Source organism: Eleutherodactylus coqui, chromosome 2 (genome assembly GCF_035609145.1).
Source record: "Eleutherodactylus coqui strain aEleCoq1 chromosome 2, aEleCoq1.hap1, whole genome shotgun sequence".
In the NCBI taxonomy this organism is placed as follows: Eukaryota; Metazoa; Chordata; class Amphibia; order Anura; family Eleutherodactylidae; genus Eleutherodactylus; species Eleutherodactylus coqui.
Window position 1 is genome coordinate 90,624,849 of NC_089838.1, and position 21,546 is coordinate 90,646,394.

A 21,546-nucleotide genomic window follows, 5' to 3' on the forward strand; every position below is an offset into this window, starting at 1 on the left:
ATTGCTCACAAAGACTGAAAGATAAGACAGGCTGTATGGAGTGGCAGAAAACTAGTAACCCAGTGGATAGTGCAGATAAGTGCGGCTACTTCACCGCACACAAGTGTATTGTGAGATGCTCTGCACAGCGGCAGAGAACTATTAACCAAGTGGATATTGCTGATAACTGCGGCTACTTCACCCAACACAGAATGCTCTGCAGTGGCCCAGGAAAAATTAGCGTACTGTTTAGCGATGAAAACTCTGCCTAATGCACTGCACACAGAGAATAGTATAGCTAAAATGCTTTGCAGTGGCCCAGGAAATATTAGCGTACTGTTTAGCGATGAGAACTTTGCCAAATGCACTGCACACAGAGAATGGTATAGCTAATATGCTCTGCAGTGGCCAAGGAAATATTAGCGTACTGTTTAGCGATGACAGCTCTGCCTAATGCACTGCACACAGAGGACGGCATACCTGAAAAGCTGTGCAGTGGTCCAGGAAATATTAGCGTACTGTTTAGCGATGAGAACTCTGCCTAATGCACTGCACACAGAGAATGGTATAGCTGAAATGTTCTGCACTGGCCCAGGAACAATTAGCATATTGTTTAGCGATGAGAACTCTGCCTAGTGCACTGCACACAGAGAACGGTATAGCTGAAATACTCTGCAGTGGCCCAGGCAATATTAGCGCACTGTTTAGCGATGATAACTCTGCCTAGTTAGCGTATTGTTTAGTGATGAGAAAGGTATAGCTGAAATGCTCTGCAGTGGCCCAAGAGAGTGGTATAGCTAAAATGCTCTGCAGTGGCCCAGGAAAAATTAGCGTACTGTTTAGCGATGAGAACTCTGCCTAATGCACTGCACACAGAGAAAGGTATAGCTGAAATGCTCTGCAGTGGCCCAGGCAATATTAGCGTAATGACAACTCTGCCTAATGCACTGCACACAGAGAAAGGTATAGCTAAAATGCTCTGCAGTGGCCCAGGGAAAATTAGCATACTGTTTAGCGATGAGAACTCTGTCTAATGCACTACATACAGTGAATGGTATAGATAAAATGCTCTGCAGTGGCCCATGAAAAATTAGCATACTGTTTAGCGATGAGAATTCTGCCTACTGCACTGCACACAGAGAAAGGTATACCTGAGAAGGTCTGCAGTGGCCCAGGCAATATTAGCGTACTGTTTAGCGATGACAACTCTGCCTAATGCAGTGCACACAGAGAAAGGTATATCTGAGAAGCTCTGCAGTGGCCCAGAAAGTATTAGCGTATTGTTTAGCGATGAGAACTCTGCCTAATGCACTGCACACAGAGAATGGTATAGCTGAATTCCTCTGCAGTGGCCCAGGAAAAAATTAGCGTACTGTTTAGCGATGAGAACTCTGCCTAATGCACTGCACACAGAGGATGGTATAGCTGAAATGCTCTGCAGTGGCCCAGGAAAAATTAGCGTACTGTTTAGCGATGAGAACTCTGCCTAATGCACTGCACACAGAGAATGGTATGGGTGAAATACTCTGCACAGGCCTAGATGCTTGAAAATAAAAATTAGTACACTACTGCTCCTAGACAGCCGCAAAAGTAATGCACACAATGAGCAGTAGCCCTAAGAAGGACTATTGGGTTCTTGATGTCAGGATCCCTGCCTGACCGCACCCTACACTTTCCCTATCTCAGCGTCTGCAGCTCTTTCCCTATCCACTGCCAGAATGCGTGTGAGGTGAGCCGCGGGCGGCACCAGTTTAAGTACTCGTCCGTTACCTGATTGGCCCAGCCACTCACTGCTGTAGATGTGCACAGGGCTGGCATATCACAGCAGGAAGTGGTAATGCATTCCCTGCATGTTTATTGGTTAAAAAAAGGCGCTAAACATGCAGGGAAGGGAAATTAAAGTGACTTGAGTACCGCGTGGTGTTCGACTCGATTAACGAGCAACTCGAGTAGCCTAATACTCGAACGAGCATCAAGCTCGGACGAGTGTGCTCGCTCATCATTACACTTGACATTTGGGACTTTGTAATTCTCAGATCTCCAATTGTCTCCATGTTTTATCCAGCAGAACTAATGAGACGGTTTGACCACAGAATGCATTTCCCCATACTAACCACACAAGTTAATCAATGAAGGAGAAGTTTTACACTGTATTATCTCTGATCTCTAATATTCACCTTATTTGGAGTGTTGTGCCAATTCACAAGTTCCTTTGGCTGTGTCTTCCCATATTTAAACTTGACATTTCTCCATAACAGAATAGAACAATAAGTTAGTGGACTGTTTGCATGTGAATTTGATGCAATGGGCCTGAGAACCATATTAGAAAACAGAGTGTATGTGGGAAAATTGTCTGTTCTTCAATCTACACTTATAAAGGAGCCATCAAACAACTTCAAGTGACCACCCATTGAGCAATCCATGCTGATTTATAATAATTAGCAAGATTTTGGACACAGAAACTTCCTAACTATTTATGATCCAGGGGTGTTTATAAGTACATATACACTTAAAAATGATCTTCCGAAAATTCTCAAGGATTGACGTAGGAATAGGGAATCAGAAAGTGTGACACAGACATAAGATTTGTGTAAGTGACGTTAGCGGGCCCAGGGTCAGGCTCGGTTCCAAGCCTCCACCTTTGTGACCCAAGGTGCCCTGAGTTACACAGCAATGGGAAATCCATGTGTCGCAACATAGATAGCTCAACACTGGAAGGGGCAGTCTTTGATTTCCTTGGCCTAGCCTATGCTGTAAGTGCACAAAGATGGTATTACACAGGAAGAAATCGGAGTGCCCAACCATGGGAGAGTTTCGCCCCGCCAGGCAACTTGGCCTCAGCCAGCAATTCTGGCCTAGTCAGTGACTGTATTATTTGTGCCACCTAGGTAAAACACGGCGATGGGAAGACTTAGTGCACCCATAGTAGAGACAGACCGCTGTAACATTTTTGTAGCTGCAGTGTAGGCAGACCCCAGTACCATTTCTTTTGTTTTCAAATCCAATTTTTATTGACGTTTTATAATAAACAAACATATAAAACATAGAAGTGACTGACATTCATCTTTCACAGTTCGTAGTATGTACATCTGAATGCAAAATATAATGTGAGCTACATCAAAACCTCCATTTGAAGGTCCGTTGAACTTTACTTATATATCCTCATAAAAGCATGCACCTGGAGCTCACGCCCAGTCTTTGCTACCATGTACATATGTAAACTAGCAGTCGTGACAGGGGGAGGGGGACAGAACACTTATAGACTTACAAATATAAGACATGGACAAAGGACTGAAATGGGGAGGGAAGAAGGGGAGGGAACGAGGGAGGGAGGGAGGGAGGGGGTTGGTGGATCAGGGTCTGTCTACCCGTCGGGGTAAAAGATGTACCTTGGAAGACAGGATCAGCCTCCGTCTCACTCATCTCAGCACGCCATCTGTCTCAGCCCGATCCATGGTAACCAGATATTGTTGAATTTATCGTGTGAGTTTGTGGACCAGCTATGTAGTTCTTCAAGATTGAAGAGATTGTCTAATCTATTTTTCAACTGTCCGAGTGTTGGGGAATTGTTTTGTCTCCAGAGATGAGGTATTAGGGATTTGGCCGAATCAAATAGGAAGGCTAGTAGTTTACTTTTCCTAGGCTGAAAATGAGATGACGGTCTCCAAATGAGGACCATGTCAGGAGATATTCGTAGGTTTGGGGAGATTTTTTGGGCGATCATCTCGACGCTCTTCCAAAAGGGAGCTATTTTAGGACAAGTCCACCAGAGATGAAGGTACGAGCCCTCTGCACTCCCACACCTCCAGCAGGTATTCTGAGGGGCAAGTCCATGCTCAAAGAGCCACTGGGGGGTCCGGTACCACCTAGATAACAATTTATAATGCGCCTCCTGGGAGAGCACACAAGGTGAAATCCCAAAGGAAGTCTTGAGGACAGCTTCTACTTCGCTAGAAGTTAATGAAACATTGAGCTCCTTCTCCCATGAGGAGATGAAAGCTGGTTTGTAGGGAAGTGGGGGTGTTATGAATTTTTTCCTTAGGAACGAGATTTTCCTAAGCGCGGTTTTGTTTTCCCCTAGGGCCTTCTCGAAGGGGGTCTGCGGCCTAGTTGATCTGTGTGTTTTTAAGAACTCCCTGAAGATCCCTAGAATGTGCGCGCGATGTAGAAAAGAGAATTTTTCGGATGGCAGAAGACTATCCAGAATTTTCGTTGAGTGGAGGTGGGCGAGTGACTGTAGGTGGGTGACCGTAAATGCATTAAACCTCTTCCATACTGAGGCAGAGCTTGGGTCCAAAGGGAGGTCCAGCGTTTTGGTAATGGTATGAAGTGGAAGTATGGGGGAGGGCGAGGGAGCAAGAGTCGTCCTCAGCTCATCCCACACACCACAAGGGCCTCTGAGCAATGGATTAAAAGTTTTTGTATTATAATGGTTTTTTGATGGAAGCCAAAGTTCCGTCGGAAGTGAGATATTACTGTAACCCTCTAACAACACCGGCAGCATGCCATTCTTGTGGCCTTGGGTTAAATCAATCCAATAGCAGAGTTGAGCCGCCCGGTAAAAGTCGAATATGTCTGGGAGGTCGATTCCCCCCTCGGAGCTCCTCTTAGTTAATAGTTTGTGTGCTAACCTTGGTCTCCTCTGTCTCCACGCAAAGCTCGAGAAGGCCATTCTAATTAATTTGAAAAAGTTTGAAGGCAGGTGAATAGGGATCATCCTGATCCTGTATAAGATGATCGGCAGGATATAGGCTTTAATAATATTTTTCCTACCAAACCAGGATGTAGACGGAACATCGTATGTTTTGAGAAGATGCTTAACTTGGGCCAGCAGAGGGATAAAATTATCTTTGTAAAGGTCCTCCGCTCTCCTGGACAGCCTAATGCCTAGGTAGTCCATCGCAGAGGACGACCAGGTGAAAGGGGAGTTAGATCTCAATGGTTTACATTGAGTTTCGGAGATTGAGACATTCAAAACCGTAGACTTTGAGAAATTGATCTTAAAGTTGGATACGGAGCTGAAGTCTTCTAACACCTTGATAAGCTGAGGTAGGCTATTTCGTGGGTCTGTTATCAAAAAGATAATGTCGTCGGCGAAAGCCGCTGTATGAAGCGACTGGCTTCCTAATGATAGACCCTGAATCATCCGGTCCTGACGCACCTTTAGAAGCAATGGCTCTAGTACTAAAATAAAGAGGGAGGGAGACAGAGGACAGCCCTGCCGAGTACCATTCCTTATGTCAAAGGGAGGGGAAAGGATGTCATTAATTTTAAGTCTGGCGTAAGGGCGAGAGTAGAGAGAGAACACCGCGCGAACAAACTCGGGCGGGAGATTGAAGTGATGCAGGACTCTTTCCATGTACCTCCAATCAACCCGGTCAAAAGCTTTCTCCGCGTCAGTACCCACCAACGCCAGAGGTATCTTGTGATGCTGCGCGAAGCGGGTTGCATGTAGTAATTTGACGCAATTGTCCCTCCCCCTCACAAAGCCAGCCTGTTCCTCATTAATTAGCGAGGGCATGAACGGTTCTAATCTTTTGGCCAGTAACTTAGCCCATAACTTCATATCTAAATTGATCAAAGAAATCGGGCGGTAGTTTGCACATAATTCGAGATCCTTGTTGTCTTTGTGAATAAGGGTTATGTGTGCTTCTTGGGACTGTCTCGGCAGGGCTGCCCCCCTCAATAGGTTATTAAATAGGTCGGTCAATTTAGGCTTCAATATGGGGAGAAAGGTCCTATAATATTGAATGGAGAGTCCATCTGGGCCCGGACATTTATTTGGAGGGCTAGTTGTAATTAATTTCTCCACTTCAGATTGTGTTACCTCCTCAATCAAGGAGGCTGCCTCTACATGGCTCAGTTTGGGGATTTTGAGAGGACGCAGAAAATCGTCTATCGCTGTAATATGGTTGTTGGGAACCCCTGATATGGGGTGGCCCTTTAGGTTGTATAACTCAGAGTAGAATTTCTGAAATTCTGCTGCTATGTCTTTAGAAGAGGTTACACTAACGCCTGTAGGTGACTTTATGGAGCTGATCTGGTTCCTTACTCTGGTCTTTTTGATCAGGGCCGACATCAATCTGCTCCCTCTATTACCCTGCGCGTAAATTTTATGTTTGAATTGCATTTGTTTTTTGTTGAACCTGGCCGTTAGTAAGAGTCTCAGTTCCGCCCTCAGGGACGACAAATTATTTAGATTCTGTTTTGTCTGAGACTGCTTCGCTACCAGTTCCAAATTCGCTATCTGTTTTAATTTTATATCAATTTCTTTTTGGGCGCGTTTTTTTACTCGTGAGCCCAGGGCAATTAGAAGGCCACGCATGTAAGCCTTGTGGGCTTCCCACACCATTGGGGCTCCTAGGTCATCTGAAGAGTTAAGGAGGAAATATTCCTCCAGAGCTTTGGAAAGTTGTTTTTTATCCTCTGCTGAATCCAGTAGTGAAGCGTTGAGAGACCATCTCCACTCCCGGGGGAGGGGCTGGGGTGTTCTGATGATCACGTGTACTGGGGCGTGATCTGAAATTGTCATTGAGCCTATGTCAGCTCCCACCAGGGCTGTGAGGATGTCAGAGGAGACCAGGAGGTAGTCCAGTCTCTGGAACGTAGAGTGCACCGAGGAGAAATACGAATAGTCCTTCGTAGAGGGGTGTAGCGTACGCCAGGCGTCCACCAACCCTAACTCCTGAAGGGTTCTACCCAACCTTCTCAGTCTGGGTTGTGAAATTTGGGAACGGCCAGATGATGCGTCCAGTGAAGGGTTGAGGGTCACATTCAGGTCGCCCGCCACAATCAGCCGTCCCACACTGAAATGTTTAAGTACCTCTAATTGCTGGAGAAGCCAAGGGACTTGCTCAGTGTTAGGGACGTATATGTTTGCTAAGGTTACTTTTGTATTGTTCAGTGTCCCTCTTATGAATAGGACTCTGCCCTCCTCGTCTCTGAACTGGGCATCCTCTACAAAATTAATTGTTTTATGAATAAAGATGGATACCCCTTTCGAGGCCGACGAGGGATGAGTACTATGGAAAGTCGTAGGGAATTGTTTTCCTGGAAGAGCAAAGTGTTTTTGTCCTTTGAAGTGTGTCTCTTGTGCGAAAAGAATTTTAGTTTCGTACCTTTTTAGGAGAAGCGCCAGGTTATGCCTTTTAGAGGGTGAGTTTAGACCTCTGACGTTGAAGGATGTGAGACGAAGGCTGTCCATATCTGCGGTCCTATAGTACAGTGGAAAATAAGGCGGAGACAATAAAAATTATCACAAGTTCAGAACAGATGCAAAATACAATCAAACGACCGACCTTTCCCTGTGCACACCGAAACCACCACAGTAAGGGGTGCGGGACTCGAGGTGATTTTGGAAGGGGGGGGGGGGGGGGAATAGGGCTTAAAACAAGACGGAAGAGGGTGATACACAAAACAGCTAAAGCAGTCGAAAAATCAACGACAAATTAACACTGGTCAGCTGAAGAGCAAAATTTGTGTCAGGGGGGGGTCAACTGACCCAAAGACCCCGACCGTCTGGGGAGGCGGAATACTGTGGATTCACTGAGCAAAGGCCCTAGTGAACCGACAGAATAAATTTTTTACTGCCTGGACATGCAGGCACCGCCCAACGACCCCAAAAGAAACATAACCTACGCACATGACTGGGTGACGGACCCCGCCGTGTGCGCATCAGATTGGCAAGAACATGTAAAGGGCATAACATAGTAATCCTTACAATAGAAAGAGAAGCAGAAAATATTCATAACAATAATACTTGCGAGTTGTAAATCAACAAGTGAGCAGATTAAGTCGGCAGAAAGTCCGCTAGGGTAACATCTTGAATAGGAAGTATCAAAACAGTAAAACGATAGAAAAATAAATTGCTACGTTCCATTCACTTCTGGAGGGACCATCTGTGTGGATCGTCAAATGCCTCGTGGTCTCCTAAAAGTCCTCAAAATAATAAGATCCTGAACCCATGTGGCACTATGACTGCATCAATCCCACACGAGATGAGAAGTCGTCCTCCTTTAACATTTAAACTTGATCAGTCCAGGGAACTCTGACATCGAAAAGGCAGATACCTCACGGGTCTTCCTTCGCTTTTTTCTTCTTTCCTCTAGGAGATTTAATGCTACCCGCAGCGAGCCATCCCCCCGGGTCCTCCAGTTGAGGTAGTAGAGGGGGATCCGGAAGTGGCTGCCAATTAGGGATATCTATTGGTTCGATATCCAATAGTTGCCAAAGACTTTGAAGATCTTCTGTTGTTCGCATGTTTGTTCTTTTGCCCCTATGCATGATGCTGAGGCCAAACGGGTAGAGCCATGCGTACTTTATATCTCTGGTTCTAAGGATTTCTAGCAGAGGACGCAAAGCTCGTCTTTTAGCTAGCGTAGAGGGTGCCAAGTCCTGAAAGAACTGTACTGGGGACTCTTCATATTTTAGATCTCTATGAGACCTAGAGGCCCTCAAAATATCTGCGGCATCCGGAAAATTAAGCAGCTTGCAGATAACGTCTCTCGCTGGTTCGGATGCATTAGGAGGTGGTCTAAGAGCTCTATGAATTCTTTCAATGCTAATTGAAGAAGCTCTATCTTCGCCCAACAAAAGGTTAAAAATTACCTTAGCAGCTCTTTGGAGGCACTCACCCGTCACCGCTTCCGGAAGCCCCTTGATGCGAACGTTGTTACGGCGATTCCGATTCTCGAGATCCTCCTGCATCAGCAACACTCTATTCAGGTGTGTATGTTGCTCTTTTACAACCTGCTCAAGATGTTTTGCATGGGTGGTGATTGCTGCAGAGGTGGACTCCTCTTTAATGTCAGCCAGGTCAGCGCTGATGGGACGAAGAGCTTGTGAAAGTAAGTCCTTCATGACACTTCTAGATAATCCCTCGTTGTCCTCCTCATCAGAGATAGCCTCCTCTTCATCTCCCCTGTCAGGAGCGGGAACCAGCTCCCTGGCCGGCGCCATCTTAGAGGGGGGGGCGCGGTGAACGAGCGCTCCTTTCTCTAAAGAAGCGCTGCATGTCAGCTTGTCCCTTCAGCTGCCGGGGGGTCCCCTGCTGTTCTGTGCCTCTTTCCTTACTTGATTTCCCCATGTCCTGCCTTCAGTATCGCTGCTATGGGTCCCTGAGGGTGCCTGCAGACGGGAGCGCTGTGCTCAAGCAGCCATACCGCACGACGTCCAGGCTCCGCCCCCCCCCCCCCCCCCAGTACCATTTCTGTAGTGGAAGTATAGGCAGACCCCAGTAACATTTCTGTAGCAGCAGTATACGCAGACTCCTGTAACATTTCTGTAGCAGCAGTATCAGCAGACCCCTGTAACATTTATGTAGCAGAAGCATATGCAGACGCCAGTAGCATTTTTGTAGCAGCAGTATAGGCTGTGAGGAAGGCGGAGCAGCAGCCAGAGGATTCAGAGTTTCAGCAGTGGACTGCGTAGAAGACTGGGTGCCTGATTTTCTGTCATCCACGACAGGACCTGCTCACACTGCTCTGTTTGCAATAAAGGTCTACCACGTGGACCCATAAATTGTGATATGAAGCTGGGGACCCCAGAAACTTAAAATCACAGAGGTGAGGGGAAAAAAACAAAGACATTATTCACAGAAAAAGCCAAAAATACAATACCTGAAGGTCTGCAAAGCAGACACGGTCGCCATAGGCACGATCGCCATAAGGCAGGCACAATCACCATCGGCACAATCTATGGCTGGCATCTTTGGTATCGTTCACATCTGCAGGCTATTAGTATATGCAGTCACTCCTCCCCAATCTGGGCTGTGTTGAGTGGGTGACTGCATATTAGCCTGCCAAGAACAAGCTGCTCCTCCACTTTATTGTCTGGCTGACTGCATATCTCCAGGGTTTACGGTCATTGTGCCTACCCTACGGCGATTGTGCCGATGGCGATTGTGCCTGCCTTATGGCGATCGTGCCTATGGCGACCGTGTCTGCTTTGCAGACCTTCGGGTATTGTATTTTTGGCTTTTTCTGTGAATAAAGACCCCAGAAACTTGCCTCTCTCCTAATCCTGCAGCAGCCGGCAGGGATACACCTGGACCAGGAACTCGGCCTGTGCCCACACCCTCACTTGGAACTTCGCATCCTCTCCTGCGTCCACATCCTCGACCCCTACACCTCAGTATGGTGGATTACGAATAGAGCAGACACAGACCGCTGTAAATAATTATGGAATTATATGTGTACACTTTCACGCAGAGAGCGGAATCATAACGCTAACTCCAGGCAGAAAAAAATGGAAGGAAGGCTGCAAACAGGTCTAGCAATGCAATAGTGATGCACCAAACTCCCACCAGGCACCCAGTAAAATGCAGACGGTTAGAGGTAGCCCAACGAAGAAGCTTTTTTTTTTTTTTTTTTTTTAAAAAGAAGACAGGCTATGTACTGTGTATATCACTTTCCCTCTATAAGTACCTGTGTTGGCCGTACGCTGAGCGTCAAATTCACTGCAGACACAAGCCGGTGTAAATAATCTTGGAATTATGTGTGCAGACTTTGTCGCTGAGAGCAGTATAGTAAGGCAAACTCCAGGCAGAAAAAAATAGTCAGGAAGGCCGCAAACAGGCCTAAGTGCAATAGTGATGGACTACAACTCCCATCAGACACCCAGTGAAATTTAAACAGTCAAAGGTAGCCCAACTAAAGAGCTTTTAGTTTTTTCTGGTCAAAGAATACAGGCTATATAGTGTGTATATCACTTTCCCTCTATCAGTCGCTGTGGCCGTATGCTGTGCGTCTCTAATTCACTGCAGACACAGCCCAGTGTAAACCATCTGGGAATTATGTGCGTTGACTTTCTCGCTGAGAGCAGTCTAGTAAGGCAAACTCCAGGCAGAAAAAAATAGTCAGGAAGGCCGCAAACAGACCTAGGTGCAATAGTGATGGACTACAACTTCCATCAGACAACCGGTAAAATGCACACGGTCACAGGTAGCCGTAAGAAGGAGCTTGTATTTAATTAAAAAAAAAAAAAAAGAATACCGGCTATATAGCGTGCATATGACTTTCCCTCTATCAGGGGCTGTCGCCATACGCTGTGCGTGAAGTTGACGGCAGACACAGAGCGGTGTAAAAAATTTTGGAACTATTGGTGTACAGTTGGAGGCTGACAGCGGTTATGTAACACTAACTGCAGCCAGAAAAAAATTATACGGAAGGCTGCAAACATACCTAGCTGTGCAATAGTGATGGACTACAACTTCCATCAGACAACCTGTAAAATGCACACGGTCACAGAAAGCCCTAAGAAGGACCGTTGGAGTTCTTGTACACAGGATCCTGCACTACCACTCTCCCTATCTCAGCAACGCTGTCCCTATACTATGTAGTACAGACTTTAGCCTAAGAACGCTATAGCTGTAATAGGGCTGCACGCCCGATATACAAAAAATAAAAAATTTGCAAAACTGCTACCAGCAGCCACAACAGTAATGCACATGGTCAGATGTGGCCCTAAGAAGGACCGTTGGGGTTCTTGTACACAGGATCCTACACTAACACTTTCCCTATAGAAGCACCAGCACTGTCCCTGATCTCTCCCAGTGTGTGACTGTGGCGAGCCGCGGGCGGCCTCACTTTAAATATTCGGGGGTCACTCGCCAGCCACTCACTGCAGGGGAGTGGGATAGGGCTGGAATGTCACAGGAGGAAGTTGTAATGCCTTTCCTGCGTTTCTATTGGTCAGAAAATGGCGCAAAGCTTTCAGGGAAGGAAATGGAATTGACTCGAATATCGCGTGGTGCTCACCTCGAGTAACGAGCATCTCGAGTACCCTAATACTCGAACGAGCATCAAGCTCGGACGAGTACGCTCGCTCACCTCTAATTATATCATAAATAGGAAAAGCTAATGGGTCCCAACTCGATTATTCAATTCTAAGTGCAAAGAACTTAGCGTCCAAATTTTACGTACCTAATCTAATTCTCTCACTTCCTGATGTCATAGAAACTTGAAACTTGACACAGGTATTGATTATGTTATAAATTGGAAAAGTTAATGGGTCACAACTCAATTATTCAATTCTAAGCGCAAAAGAATTAGCGTCCAAATTTTATGTACGTAATCTAATTCTCTCACTTCCTGATGGCTTTTTATATAAAGGAAACGTCGAATGGTTGCCTCCACGTGGTGTTTCCTGGGTAACGCAAAGAACCATGCAAAATGGTGAACATCTTTTTTTCCCGGTATCTCTAAAGTAACCACGACTTCATAAGATTTTCCCTGTGAACACCAGATAAACACCAGTACCAAATAAACTCGGGTGAAGCCGGGTATATCATCTAGTTATGTATAAATGCTTCCATGTTCATGCTGGCCACCACACACATGGAAGAATTTACAGCGGCTAATGTAAGCCTAACTGGTAAACTACCCTTAACCCTAACCCTCCATCCCAGCACAAACTCATTCAACGCTGCTCCCTGGCTCTGAGCTGTGTTGGGTGGCCAGCAAATCAGGAGCTAGGGGCGTGACAGGGGCGTTCCTCCATCTAAGCCCTTTCAAACCCCTAGCTTCCGGTGGCATCAAGGTATAACAGTAACCCGCAGGAGTCAGACTCACAGACGAATACAGAAAAACAAACAAACTCAAAAGCAGGTCAGGCAATCCGGGTTGGTAACAGGAGAGAACGTGGTACAAAAGGTAAGATGAAGTCGAAGTCAGGTCCAAAGCAAGCGAGTACAAACAGGGCATCAATTCAAAGTAACACGGCTGTAGCCGGAGATCAAACATACAATGGAAAGGTCAGAAGGAAACTGGGTAGTTTAAATGCTATCAGAACTCCCGCCCCAGCAGCTGATTTGAGCGGGGAGCCTGACAGCAACAGGATCCAATCACAGGACGCTGGGAGAGAGCCCCCAGCACCTACTAAAGACAGGCAGAGACAGAGCAAGCGTGTCCAGGTGTCATGACAACGGGGATGTAGGACGGTACCCGCCACATCCCCAGCAACCCGGCTACCTAGGTTCCTGCTCCCTGAGCACAGGAGCGCGCGCCCAGAGCCGGCGGCCAGGGGAGGTCACAAAGACCGGGGCTACCCTGCGCTGCACCCCCACAGTCAGGGTGATAGGACTGGCAGTGCGTGTACAGAGACCCCGAGAGCCGCTAGTCCTGACAACTGGTGGTCGTAGAGCTACTTCTAATGATGCTACTGTCCTTCTGCTTTCACCATGTTTCCTCCTCCTCATTCCCCCAAAATGAAAAAAAAAATCTAAAGCACATAAAGCAGCTCTCCTGCTTTTCCTTGGTAGGCCCATGCTTGGGTTTTATGTTCACCTGGTGGATTTCTCTTTTGCAAAATATGACATTGCTTTGAAAAAAAGCACCCCAGGGGGCCTGGCCTATCCTGGGAGCCATGCGGATGTATGTCAGAAGGTCTACAATCTCTCCAAGAACAAATGGTTCCTTTTGTGCCTTCCTGAGATTCACGAATTTTACAAAACGCTACATCAGCTGTCTACTCCCCAAGGGTGATCTCTGGGAGAGCTCCTCCTGGACTTTCTGTGTGGTGTTGTACTCGGGTTCCAGACATCCATGTGCCATCTGGCTCTTGCCCTAGAACCCTGAACCCTGCCGTACCACTCCTTTCTGCACTAATTCGCAGGTGCTTACCCGGCGGAACACCTCTGGAATCTTTGCTACTCTATAGCCCACTGTGATCACACATCTCTAAACCACACTGGTTTAGAGATGTGTGATCACATTTAGGTTTTATGTTATCCCACCTTGGAATTATAGAAGAAATAGGAGTTGCACATAAAATATATACTTTCTTCTAATCCACCTGGTACACCCTGAAATGTTATACATCACAGCTAAGGGAATAAAAATTTGGGTTGAATTATAATTATAGGGGGTTAAACCCGAATCTTCCTTTTTTTTCTTAATGAACCAATTATAAGGATTAGAGATGAGCAAGCACCAAAATGCTCGGGTGCTCGTTACTCGGGACGAAATTATCGCGATGCTCGAGGGTTCGTTTCGAATAACGAACCTCATTGAAGTCAATGGGCGACCCGAGCATTTTTGTATTTCGCCGATGCTCGCTAATGTTTTCATGTGTGAAAATCTGGGCAATTCAAGAAAGTGATGGGAACGACACAGCAACGGATAGGGCAGGCGAGGGGCTACATGTTGGGCTGCATCTCAAGTTCACAGGTCCCACTATTAAGCCACAATACCGGCAAGAGTGCCCCCCCCCCTCCCAACAACTTTTACTTCTGAAAAGCCCTCATTAGCAATGGATACCTTAGCTAAGCACCACACTACCTCCAACAAAGCACAAACACTGCCTGCATGACACTCCGCTGCCACTTCTCCTGGGTTACATGCTGCCCAACCCCCCCCCCCCGCACAACCCAGTGTCCACAGCGCACACAAAAGTGTCCCTGCGCAGCCTTCAGCTGCCCTCATGCCACACCACCCTCATGTCTATTTATAAGTGCGTCTGCCATGATGAGGAATCGCAGGCACACACTGCAGAGGGTTGGCACGGCTAGGCAGCGACCCTCTTTAAAAGGGGCGGGGCGATAGCCCACAATGCTGTACAGAAGCAATGAGAAATATAATCCTGTGCCACCACCATCAGGAGCTGCACACGTGGGCATAGCAATGGGGAACCTATGTGCCACACACTTTTCATTCTGTCAAGGTGTCTGCATGCCCCAGTCAGACCGCGGTTTTTAATTCATAGACACAGGCAGGTACAACTCCCTATTGTGAAGTCCCTGTGGACCGACAGCATGGGTGGCTCCCTGGAACCCACCGGCGGTACATAAAAATATCCCATTGCATTGCCCAACACAGCTGAGGTAGTAATGTCGTGCTTAATGCAGGTGGGCTTCGGCCCACACTGCATGCCCCAGTAAGACTGGGGTTCTTTAGAAGTGGAAACAGATGCATTTATAATTCCCTGTGGACCCACAGCATGGGTGGCTCCCTGGAACCCACCGGCGGTACATAAAAATATCCCATTGCATTGCCCAACACAGCTGAGGTAGTAATGTCGTGCTTAATGCAGGTGGGCTTCGGCCCACACTGCATGCCCCAGTCTGACTGGGGTTCTTTAGAAGTGGAAACAGGTGCATTTATAATTCTCTGTGGACCCACAGCATGGGTGGGTGCCAGTAAGCCACCGGCAGTGTGTACACTCAGTAATCCATAGTGGCCAGAATGCGTGCAACGCGAGGGTCACGAGAAAGGCATCCTAACATGAAGTCAGCCATGTGTGCCAGGGTACCTGTACGCAACACATGGCTGTCTTCACTAGGAAGATCACTTTCAAGATCCTCCTCCTCCTCCTCCTCCTCCTCCTAAGGCCATACACGCTGAAAGGATGACAGGCAAGCAGCATGGGTACCGTCAGCAGTGGGCCAAGCTGTCTCTTCCCCCTCCTCCTCATCCTCCTCATGCTCCTCCTCCTCCTCCTGAACACGCTGAGATATAGACAGGAGGGTGCTCTGACTATCCAGCGACATACTGTCTTCCCCTGGCTCTGTTTCCGAGCGCAAAGCGTCTGCCTTTATGCTTTGCAGGGAACTTCTCAAGATGCATAGCAGAGGAATGGTGACGCTAATGATTGCAGCATCGCCGCTCACCACCTGGGTAGACTGCTCAAAGTTTCGAAGGACCTGGGAGATGTCTGCCAACCAGGCCCACTCTTCTGAAAATAATTGAGGAGGCTGACTCCCACTGCGCCGCCCATGTTGGAGTTGGTATTCCACTATAGCTCTACGCTGCTCATAGAGCCTGGCCAACATGTGGAGCACAGAGTTCCACCGTGTGGGCACGTCGCACAGCAGTCGGTGCACTGGCAGATTAAACCGATGTTGCAGGGTCCGCAGGGTGGCAGCGTCCGTGTGGGACTTGCGGAAATGTGCGCAGAGCCAGCGCACCTTTCCGAGCAGGTCTGACAAGCGTGGGTAGCTTTTCAGAAAGCGCTGAACCACCAAATTAAAGACGTGGGCCAGGCATGGCACGTGCGTGAGGCTGCCGAGCTGCAGAGCCGCCACCAGGTTACGGCCGTTGTCACACACGACCATGCCCGGTTGGAGGCTCAGCGGCGCAAGCCACCGGTCGGTCTGCTCTGTCAGATCCTGCAGCAGTTTGTGGGCCATGTGCCTCTTATTTCCTAAGCTGAGTAGTTTCAGCACGGCCTGCTGACGCTTGCCCACCGCTGTGCTGCCACGACGCGCGACACCGACAGCTGGCGACGCGCTGCTGCTGCTGACACATCTTTATTGCGAGACAGAGGTTGCGTTGGAGGAGGAGGAGGAGGAGGGTGGTTTAGTGGAGGAAGCATACACCGCCGCAGATACCACCACCGAGCTGGGGACCGCAATTCTGGGGGTGGGTAGGACGTGAGCGGTCCCAGGCTCTGACTCAGTCCCAGCCTCCACTAAATTCACCCAATGTGCCGTCAGGGAGATGTAGTGGCCCTGCCCGCCTGTGCTTGTCCACGTGTCCGTTGTTAAGTGGACTTTGGCAGTAACCGCGTTGGTGAGGGCGCGTACAATGTTGCGGGAGACGTGGTCGTGCAGGGCTGGGACGGCACATCGGGAAAAGTAGTGGCGACTGGGAACTGAGTAGCGCGGGGCCGCCGCCATCATACTTTTGAATGACTCCGTTTCCACCACCCTATACGGCAGCATCTCAAGGCTGATAAATTTGGCTATGTGGACGGTTAACGCTTGAGCGTGCGGGGGCGTGGCGGCGTACTTGCGCTTGCGATCAAACACTTGCGCTAGCGACGGCTGGACGGTGCGGTGCGAGACATTGCTGGATTGGACCGAGGACAGCGGAGGTGAGGGTGTGGGTGCAGGCCAGGAGACGGTAGTGCCTGTGTCCTCAGAGCGGGGTTGGATCTCAGTGGCAGGTTGGGGCACAGGGGGAGAGGCAGCGGTGCAAACCGGAGGCGGTGAACGGCCTTCGTCCCACCTTGTGGGGTGCTTGGCCATCATATGTCTGCGCATGGTGGTGGTGGTGAGGCTGTTGGTGGTGGCTCCCTGGCTGATCTTGGCGCGACAAAGGTTGCACACCACTGTTCGTCGGTCGTCAGGCGTCTCTGTGAAAAACTGCCAGACCTTAGAGCACCTTGGCCTCTGCAGGGTGGCATGGCGCGAGGGTGCGCTTTGGGAAACAGTTGGTGGATTATTCGGTCTGGCCCTGCCTCTACCCCTGGCCACCGCACTGCCTCTTGCAACCTGCCCTGCTGCTGCCCTTGCCTCCCCCTCTGAAGACCTGTCCTGAGTAGGCGTTGCAAACCAGGTGGGGGCAGTCACCTTATCGTCCTGCTGCTCTTCCTCCGAATCCTCTGTGCGCTCCTCCCTCGGACTTACTGCCCTTACTACTACCTCACCGATAGACAACTGTGTCTCATCGTCATCGTCCTCCTCACCCACTGAAAGGTCTTGAGACAGTTGCCGGAAGTCCTCAGCCTCATCCCCCGGACCCCGGGAACTTTCCAATGGTTGTGCATCAGTGACGATAAACTCCTCTGGTGGGAGAGGAACCACTGCTGCCCAATCTGAGCAGGGGCCCGAGAACAGTTCCTGGGAGTGTTCCCGCTCCTGAGCATGTGTCATTGTAGTGGAGTGAGGAGGCTGGGAGGAAGGAGGAGCAGCAGACAGAGGATTCGGATTTGCAGCAGTGGACGGCGCAGAACTGTGGGTGGACGATAGGTTGCTCGAAGCACTTTCTGCCATCCACGACAGGACCTGCTCACACTGCTCATTTTCTAATGAAGGTCTCCCGCGTGGACCCATTAATTGTGCGATGAATGTGGGGACGCCAGAAACGTGCCTCTCTCGTAATCGCGCAGCAGTCGGCTGCGATACACCTGGATCAGGAGTTCGGCCTGTACCCACACCCTCACTTGGCCCTCCGCGTCCTCGGCCGCGTCCACGTCCTCTAGGCCTACCCCTACCCCTCAGCATGCTGTATTACCAGTGATTTGATTTCCCAGGCAGGAAAGAAATTGGTGCAAGCCTGCTGTTAAACGTAGCTGGCTGCGTATGATTTCTGTTTACGTTCTGCACCCACCACACACGTACCCAGAACGCTGAAGACTGTCAGAGGCAGGCCAAATAGAATGTTTCCCTTTTTTTGGTAAAGAAAAAAGGCCCACTGCGTATATTCAATCAATAATATATGTCTTCTGGCCCTGCAAATGTGTCACAGAACTGCAGGGTTGCAGAGTTCTTAACTACAGCAGAGCGGTGATTTTTCCCAGGCAGGAAATAAATTGGCGCAAGCCTGCTGTTAAACGTAGCTGGCTGCGTATGATTTCTGTTTACGTTCTCCACCCACCACACACTTACCCAGAACGCTGAGGACTGTCAGAGGCAGGCCAAATAGAATGTTTCCCTTTTTTTGGTAAAGAAAAAAGGCCCACTGCGTATATTCAATCAATAATATATGTCTTCTGGGCCTGCAAATGTGTCACAGAACTGCAGGGTTGCAGAGTTCTTAACTACAGCAGAGCGGTGATTTTTCCCAGGCAGGAAATAAATTGGCGCAAGCCTGCTGTTAAACGTAGCTGGCTGCGTATGATTTCTTTACGTTCTGCACCCACCACACACGTACCCAGAACGCTGAGGACTGTCAGAGGCAGGCCAAATAGAATGTTTCCCTTTTTTTGGTAAAGAAAAGGCCCACTGCGTATATTCAATCAATAATATATGTCTTCTGGCCCTGCAAATGTGTCACAGAACTGCAGGGTTACAGAGTTATTAACTACAGCAGAGCGGTGATTTTTCCCAGGCAGGAAAGAAATTGGCGCAAGCCTGCTGTTAAACGTAGCTGGCTGCGTATGATTTGTTTACGTTCTGCACCCACCACAAATGTACCCAGAACGCTGAGGACTGTCAGAGGCAGGCCAAATAGAATGTTTCCCTTTTTTTGGTAAAGAAAAGGCCCACTGCGTATATTCAATCAATAATATATGTCTTCTGGCCCTGCAAATGTGTCACAGAACTGCAGGGTTGCAGAGTTATTAACTACAGCAGAGTGGTGATTTTTCCCAGGCAGGAAAGAAATTGGCGCAAGCCTGATGTTAAACGTAGCTGGCTGCGTATGATTTGTTTACGTTCTGCACCCACCACACACGTACCCAGAACGCTGAGGACTGTCAGAGGCAGGCCAAATAGAATGTTTCCCTTTTTTTTGGTAAAGAAAAGGCCCACTGCGTATATTCAATCAATAATATATGTCTTCTGGCCCTGCAAATGTGTCACAGAACTGCAGGGTTGCAGAGTTCTTAACTACAGCAGAGCGGTGATTTTTCCCAGGCAGGAAAGAAATTGGCGCAGGCCTGCTGTTAAATGTAGCTGGCTGCGTATGATTTCTGTTTACGTTCTGCACCCACCACACACGTACCCAGAACGCTGAGGACTGTCAGAGGCAGGCCAAATAGAATGTTTCCCTTTTTTTGGTATTCAATCAATAATATATGTCTTCTGGCCTGCCTACACAATTCTGTCCCTGTAGTATTACTGCAGGGCGCAATGCTCTGCACAGCCGATTTAAAAAAAAATAAAAAAAAAATGCAACACTGCTAACAGCAGCCTGCACAGTTCTGCACACGGTTAAATGTGGCCCTAAGAAGGACCGTTGGGGTTCTTGAAGCCTACACTCACTCCTAACACTCTCCTTGCCTAACCACCACTTCTGTCCCTGTAGTATTACTGCAGGGCGCAATGCTCTGCACAGCCGATTTTGAAAAAAAAAAAATGGGCAACACTGCTAACAGCAGCCTCCACACGGATAGATGTGGCCCTAAGAAGGACTGTTGGGGTTCTTGAAGCCTACACTCACTACTAACACTCTCCCTACAGCAGCTCCGGCACCAGCATCACTGTCCCTCAGCTAACTCACAAGGCATCTGAGGCGAGCCGCGGGAGGGGCCGACTTTTATACTCGGGTGACATCTGATCTCCCCAGCCACTCACAGCAGGGGAGTGGTATAGGGCTTGAACGTCACAGGGGGAAGTTGTAATGCCTTCCCTGTCTTTCAATTGGCCAGAAAAGCGCGCTAACGTCTCAGAGGGGAAACTGAAAGTAACCCGAACATCGCGTGGTACTCGATAAGAGTAACGAGCATCCCGAACACGCTAATATTCGCCCGAGCATCAAGCTCGGACGAGTACGTTCGCTCATCTCTAATAAGGATTAATCCTTAATTTTTAGGACTTCTGTAAAACAGGTCTGCTCTCTGAATAATGCAATCTCATACTGCCATCTAGTGACCTTTTTTCTTATTATTCAATATATGCTCATTGGCCTAATTTTTTGTAGGCATCATATTTAATATTGTCTGAAATACTTAATTAACAACAGTATGACTGTAGACATTCTAAACAGCCACTCACATTTTTCTGCCTCCTTTACTTTGTCTCTCAATCAGTATTCAATCTTCTCTTTACAACTAGAACCATGATGAAAAAAAGAAAGAAGCCAATCTACCCCAAATTAACAGCTTTTTTCTCACCTGCTGTTTCTACTCCTACTGACGCTGCTAATATTATGCCAGAGAAACTTCTGCAATATCCCATAAACCTTTTCTTCAAAGCTCTCTAAGGTTTTCATTGGTGAAAATCTGCAAAACCCAAGAAAGTGCTGGAAACGACACAGAAACGGATAGGGCAGGCGAGGGGCAACATGCTGGGCTGCATTTCAGGTTCCCAGGTCCCACTATTCAGCCACAATAGCAGCAAGAGTGCCCCCCCCCCCTACCAATTTTTACTTCGGACAAACCCTCATTAGCAAGGCACACCTTAGCTAAGCACGACACTACCTCCAACTAAGCACAATCACTGCCTGCAGGACACACCGCTGCCTCTTCTCCTGGGTTACATGCTGCGCCCCCCCCCCCCCCCACGCACGGCCCAGTGTCCACAGCGCACACCAACTGTCCCTGTGCAGCCTTCAGCTGCCCTCATGCCACACGCTGGCCTCACAGCCACACCACCCTCATGTCTATTTATAAGTACATCAGCCATGAGGAGGAACCGGAGGCACACACTGCAGAGGGTTGGCAGGGCCAGGCAGTGACCCTCTTTAAAAAGGGCGGGGCGATAGCCCACAATGCTGTACAGAGGCAATGAGACATCTAATCCTGTGCCACCTCCGTCAGGAGCTGCAAACGGGGGCATAGCAATGGGGAATCCATGTGCCACACAGAATTCATTCTGTCAAGAGGTCGCATAGCTCAATCCACACTGCAAGGGGAAAGCCGTCAGCGCTCTGCCCTCTACCCAAGTCAGTCAGTGTCTTTGTGCCACACAGGTCAAACACCGCGATGGGAACTAAGTTTGCACCAACAGCATAGGGGGGTCCTAGGAAGCCCAAGACATGAACAAAAAATTGATCTGAGCGGCCAAACATGGCAGACTTGCACCGCGCCCACGGCATAGGCCTCGGCCCACAGCTTCAGCAATCCTAGGCAGGAAGCGGACTTTCACTGCACCCAGGACATAGGCCTCTGCACAAACCCTCAGCAATCGCGGGCCTACAGCGGACTCCTATGCTAGCGTAGCTGTGCACGTCTCATTAGCGCTATATT